Source organism: Molothrus ater, chromosome 25 (assembly GCF_012460135.2).
Source record: "Molothrus ater isolate BHLD 08-10-18 breed brown headed cowbird chromosome 25, BPBGC_Mater_1.1, whole genome shotgun sequence".
In the NCBI taxonomy this organism is placed as follows: Eukaryota; Metazoa; Chordata; class Aves; order Passeriformes; family Icteridae; genus Molothrus; species Molothrus ater.
The window spans coordinates 7150688-7157437 of NC_050502.2; positions in this window are offsets into that span (position 1 = coordinate 7150688).

Below are 6750 nucleotides of genomic sequence, written 5' to 3' on the forward strand. Positions count from 1 at the left end.
AAGGTGAGGTGGGCAAGGTGAGCATTGAGTAGGGTACAGAAGCAGTTGTTATTGCTCCAGTCTCGCTTTCCAGTGCAACTCTAAGCATCTGTTCCTGTTTCTGCGTTTTAGGCAATCCACTCGGAGTACGCCGAGCCCCAGTCACCAACCGGCTGATGCACCGGGTGTGCCGCTCTCTCGAGCCCTGCCGAAGAATCATGGGACTCGTCGATGAAGCTGAATGTTCTTAGGAGCACGGTGAGTAGCAGACTTGTGGGGTTTTGGCCCATGGGCTGCCGAGATCGGGCACTGATGTTTGGTTTTCATTAATACAGCTGTCTAAGAGACACCAGCCCGGTGCCAGCAGGATCTTCCCAGCTGACGAGGTGGCCTTTCTTCGCACCCGAGACTGGCCTCCACAGATGTGCGAGAGATAAGTAGAGGGCCATGACCCACAGAGGGGATGAAAGCAGGGTGCTGGTTTGGGAATTACTGGGAGGGGTTTTTGTTTCCCCTTTGGAGGTGGGGGTGTCCATGAAGCGGCCCCTTAGGCCCCATAAAAGCAAAGCCTGACTTTGGATCACAGTGCTGAGGTGCACAGGGCAGAGCAGTCCCGGCGTGTATCGTGTCACTTGTCTTTTGTGTATTATGTGTTGTTTGCATATGTCATGTCCTTTACCTTAGGCCTTGGAGGGGCCTGTCAGAAACCCTGGCATCATTGTTAGCATCTGTGCTCTCTGCATTCCTCGGCCTGGCAGCCAGGCCATAGAACTTTGGACTCGGGATCTCAGACAGGCATCAAACTCTCTTGTCTCTTTAGAAGCATCCGGTCAGATGTCTTTTCAGGTCTTGTTCAGAGCTGTATGGACAGCTATGTCCCGCCAGGATCCATTATGGCGGACTAGGACTTGAAAGAACGTGAGGGCAGGTAGAGGCTTCTGGCCGTAGGATTCTCAGGCATCCATCTTTGCAGTTCTTGGAATAAATCATTCAGTTAGCATCTTCTTCCTCCAGGTTTCTCTGAGCCTCATCAGCTCACCATCGGTCTCCCCTCGGTCATCTCCTTTTGCATTCTCTCAGTCCTCGCAGCCATTTTCCTTGCCAGGAGCTTTCTGTCCGTGTTGTGTCCCCGTTCTCTGTCACGTCCTGTCCTGTGTCACGGGTGTCTGCACACACATTTGTGCCGGAGCTGCTCTGCCCTGCCGCATAGCCTGTTGCAATAGGAGAAGTCCCGGGGACTTGAAGTTTGTAATGTGGGGTGTAGTTGCACTCTAGGTGGGATTTGTAGATGGGCACAAGATATCTGGAGTTCTTAAGTTATCCTGCAACAGCTTGACTCTTGTCCTAACTATTTTTTCAGATTCAGATGGATTAAATGTGTGCCAGAGGGCCCCATCCCGGGTGAGTGGTTTCCCCCGAGCAGGTCAGTCACCATTTGTCTCTCCAGCAGAAGTGTATGTGGTGACTCTGTTACAGCTCTGTTCTTTGTCTGTCTTTTTAGGAAGTAAATCTGGGTACCTGCAGTCAAGGTGAGCAGTGGAGAGAAGTAGCTGTTATTGCTCAGGTCTCAGTTTCTGGTGCAGCTCTAAGTTTCCATTCTCTTTTTTGTGCTTTACGCAATCCACTCGGAGTACGCCCAGCCCCTGTCACCAGCCGGCCGATGCACTGGGTTCCCTGCACGTGTGAGCCCTGTGGATGCGTTACAGGACCTGGTGATGAAGCTCAGAATTTTTCTATTTAAAGGTGCCATCCAGGTGGCCTTCAGCAGCTGCCAAGGAGTTGTGGTGAGTCGGGGAAGTAGGGAGGAGGAGCGAGGGTCCGCTCAGGTTTCAGCAATGCCAAATCACCTCATCTCCTCTTACCCCAGGCACCCCCTGTGACGACGGCCTCGGTCTCCGAGCGTGCCCGAAGCGTGCGGCCCGAGCAGCTGAGCGTTCTTAGGAGAAGGGTGAGTAGCAGACTTGTGGGGTTTTGGTCGCGGGGCTGCCGAGATCGGGCACTGATGTTTGGTTTTCTTTAATACAGCTGTCTGAGAGACACCAGCCCGGTGCCAGCAGGACCTTCCCGGCTGACGAGGTGGCCTTTCTTCGCACCCGAGACCGGCATCCCCAGATGTGCGAGAGATAAGTAGAGGGCCATGACCCACAGAGGGGATGAAAGCGGGGGGCTGGTTTGGGAATTACTGGGAGGGGTTTTTGTTTCCCCTTTGGAGGTGGGGGTGTCCATGAAGCGGCCCCTTAGGCCCCATAAAAGCAAAGCCTGACTTTGGATCACAGTGCTGAGGTGCGCAGGGCAGAGCAGTCCCGGTGTGTATCGTGTCACTTGTCTTTTGTGTATTATGTGTGTTTGGATATGTCATGTCTTTTGCCTGAGCCCTTTGAGGGGCCTGTCAGAAACCCTGGCATCATTGTTAGCATCTGTGATCTCTGCATTCCTCAGCCTGGCACCCAGGCCATGGAACTTTGGACTCAGGATCTCAGACAGGCATCAGACTCTCTTGTCTCTTTAGAAGCATCCGGTCAGATGTCTTTTCAGGTCTTGTTCAGAGCTGTATGGACAGCTCTGTCCCGCCAGGATCCATTATGGCGGACTAGGACTTGAAAGGATGTGAGGGCAGGTAGAGGCTTCTGGCCGTAGGATTCTCAGGCATCCATCTTTGCAGTTCTTGGAATAAATCATTCAGTTAGCATCTTCTTCCTCCAGGTTTCTCTGAACCTCATCAGCTCACCATCGGTCTCCCCTCGGTCATCTCCTTTTGCATTCTCTCAGTCCTCGCAGCCATTTTCCTTGCCAGGAGCTTTCTGTCCGTGTTGTGTCCCCGTTCTCTGTCACGTCCTGTCTGTCCTGTGTCACGGGTGTCTGCACACACATTTGTGCCGGAGCTGCTCTGCCCTGCCGCATAGCCTGGTGCAATAGGAGAAGCCCTGGGGACTTGAAGTTTGTAATGTGGGGTGTAGTTGGTCTCTAGGTGGGATTTGTAGATGGGCACAAGATATCTGGAGTTCTTAAGTTATCCTGCAACAGCTTGACTCTTGTCCTGCCATTTTTTTCAGATTCAGATGGATTAAATGTGTGCCAGAGGGCCCCATCCCGGGTGAGTGGTTTCCCCCAAGCAGGTGAGGCACCATTTGTCTCTGCAGCAGAAGTGTATGTGGTGACTCTGTTACAGCTCTTTTCTTTGTCTTTCTTTTTAGGAAGTAAATCTGGGTACCAGCAGTCAAGGTGAGCAGTGGAGGGAAGTAGCTGTTATTGCTCCAGTCTCAGTTTCTGGTGCAGCTCTAAGCTTCCATTCTCTTTTTTGTGCTTTAGGCAATCCACTCGGAGCCTGCCAAGCCCCCGTCACCAGCCGGCCGATGCACCGGGTTCCCTGCACGTGTGAGCCCTGTGGACGCGTTACAGGGCCTGGTGATGAAGCCCAGAACTTTTCTATTTAAAGGTGCCATCCGGGTGGCCTTGGGCACCTGCCAAGGAGTTGCAGTGAGTAGGGGAAGCAGGGAAGCGGAGCGAGGGTCCGCTCAGGTTTCAGCAATGCCACATGACCTCGTCTCCTTTTAACCCAGGCTTACCCCGTGACAACGGCATCAGCCTCGGAGCGTGGCCGAAGGGTGCGGCCCCAGGAGCCGGGCATTCTTAGCAGAACGGTGAGTGGCAGAATTGTTGGGTTTTGGCCAGTGTGCTGCAGAGATCATGCACTGATATTTGGATTTCTTTCATGTAGCTGACTGAGAAACAACAGGGAGTTGTTGAACAACAGTGCCAGCAGGAACTTCCCAGATGTTGAGGCTTCCTTCTGTTGCACCTGACACGGACCTGCATCCCCAGATGTCTGAGAGATAAGTAGAGGGCTACAACCCACAGAGGGGATGAAAGCGGGGCGCAGGGTAGGGACCCACCGTGAGGGATTTTTGAGTCTCCTTTGGACATGGGGGTGTCCATGAAGTGCACACCCTTAGGCCCCATAAAAGCAAAGCCTGACTTTGGATCACAGTGCTGAGGTGCGCAGGGCAGAGCAGTCCCGGTGTGTATCGTGTCACTTGTCTTTTGTGTATTATGTGTGTTTGGATATGTCATGTCTTTTGCCTGAGCCCTTTGAGGGGCCTGTCAGAAACCCTGGCATCATTGTTAGCATCTGTGATCTCTGCATTCCTCAGCCTGGCACCCAGGCCATGGAACTTTGGACTCAGGATCTCAGACAGGCATCAGACTCTCTTGTCTCTTTAGAAGCATCCGGTCAGATGTCTTTTCAGGTCTTGTTCTGAGCTGTATGGACAGCTCTGCCCCACCAGGATCCATTATGGCGGACTAGGACTTGAAAGGATGTGAGGGCAGGTAGAGGCTTCTGGCCGTAGGATTCTCAGGCATCCATCTTTGCAGTTTTTGGAATAAATCATTCGGTTAGCATCTTCTTCCTCCAGGTTTCTCTGAGCCTCATCAGCTCACCATCGGTCTCCCCTCGGTCATCTCCTTTTGCATTCTCTCAGTCCTCGCAGCCATTTTCCTTGCCAGGAGCTTTCTGTCTGTGTTGTGTCCCCGTTGTCTGTCACGTCCCATCTGTCCCGTGTCACGGGTGTGCGCACACATTTGTGCCGGAGCTGCTCTGCCCTGCAGCATAGCCTGGTGCAATAGGAGAAGCCCTGGGGACTTGAAGTTTATAATGTGGGGTGTAGTTGGACGCAAGATATCTGGAGCTATTAAGTTACCCTGCAACAGTTTGACTTTTGTCCTGACTTTCTTTCAGATGCAGAAGGATAAAATCCAGGGCAGAGCCCCCCATCCCGGGTGTGGGGATTGCCCCGAGCATGTGAGTCCATGTTTGTTTCTGCAGAGGAAGCATAAATGGTGGCTGTTACAGCATTGTTCGTTGTCTCTCTTTTTAGGAGGTCAAGGCCGAGAGCAGCAGTCAAGGCCGAGTGGGCAAGGTGAGCATTGAATAGCGTACAGAAGCAGTTGTTATTGCTGAGGTCTCAGTTTTGGTGCAGCTCTAAGCACCTCCTCTTGTTTTTTTTATTTTAGGTGGTCCACTTGCCATCTCTCCTGGCCGAGCACGCCTATGCCAGGTGTGTGCAGCTTAAGGTATCGGTGTGGCATCCTTGTCAGATTAGGGAGGTTGTGTTTTCACAGTATCTCAGCATGCTTTTCCGCTTTGTTTCTTTGCAGGTGCTGTCGCTGCCCTAGGCACGCCAAGGAACAGAGGAGGGCAGGTGAGTCGGCGTTTAGGCAGGCTGACTCCTAGGTGAGCGTTACGCAGCAGCATGCTAAGCGTGTCCCTTTTCTCTTTGCAGGCATCTTCCGGGCACCCTCCGGAGCCAGATCAAGATTTGAGGTGAGCCGGGGCAGTGGTGCAGAGGAGTCCCGGGGATTACTGTTGTTGAGGGCAATAGTCAGGTTTTCTGTTTTGTCTTAGGTACCCTGAGGAGGCTCGTAGCCCAAGCTTGGAAACGGCAGCACCGAAGCACACACGGAGAGCATCTCAACGTCCACGTCTGACCGAGGATGGATTTTGTCCTCTCATCTTCCAAAAGCTAAGTGTCGGGGCTAGTGGCTGGGAGAAGGGGAATAGCCTTTACTATCACAGGAGGCAATCAGATGTCAGCTTAGGGGACAGGTCTGTAGCGGGGTGGGCTCTCTGGAAGTAAAGGGAGAGGGTTTCCCCTCAGCCTCGCCAGAGCCTTTGCCGGGCAGTGCAGTTCCGACCCATCTCCACATTCTCGGGAACTATGCGTCGTCCGCCTCCCTCGACTCGACGTCGTCACGGATCTTTCCCCCGAGGAGCTCGCCTTCAGGTCTGGAGCTACGGCCACGGTCACCCAGCAGTCGGCTTCCTTCTCTAGGCTCACTGAGCCTCTCGAGCATCCTCTTAACTGCTTCGGCACTAACTTCTTTTGACGAGTTACATTTCATCATCACGTGCTCTCGTCCTAGGGCTTCCTTTCCTTTGGCATCATCAGCCTCTGGCTCACCTTGCGCTAGGAATCTCGGATCCCTACGGGGACAGTGCCAGGCACTTGTCACTCGTCTCTGTGTCATGGTGTCCGTGTTATGTCGTCCGTGTCCGTGTTATGTAGTCCGTGTCCATCGTCTTACGTGTCACAGGCCTTTGTTACGTCTCAACGCTTTATCGGCACTATTCCGTGCCACGTAGGCCATATTCTACTCACGTTCCTTTCCGGATATCCCTTATTCCGGCATCTTTACATTTTTACTCTTTGAGACAGGAATGTCTCAAAGGGACAAGATGTTCTCATCCATCTTCCTTTTCACTACCAGCTTTGGTAGTGCCTTTTTTTCCATGCCATTCTCTTGGACTTCCCGAGGGAGCGTCTTACACCCTCCTCACGTGACTGCAGGAGTGCTATAGGTTCCATCTTCTCAAAGGGTACAGGGCTCAAGAATTAATCTTCCAGAGAGCTATCTCAAGTCCTGGCTTATACTGTATGTACTTACATTGTTTGTACCTATGCTGGTTTATACTGTATGTACTTATACTGTATGTACTTACATTGCGTTTACCTATGTTGGCTTACACTGTATGTACTTACATTGTGTGTACCTATGCTGGCTTATATTGTATGGACTTACACTCCATGCACACTTGCACTGTATGCGTCTGCTTTTATTGTGTGTACTCATGTTGTACCACTTATGGTCGGAGCTGCCCTGCCCTGGCATGTAGTCACAATTAGGTAGCAGAGTTATAAAAACTTTACTGTTCATCTGTCTTTAGTGGGGTTTAGGGTAGAAAATTTATCGGTCAGAGCGGGGACAAGTCCT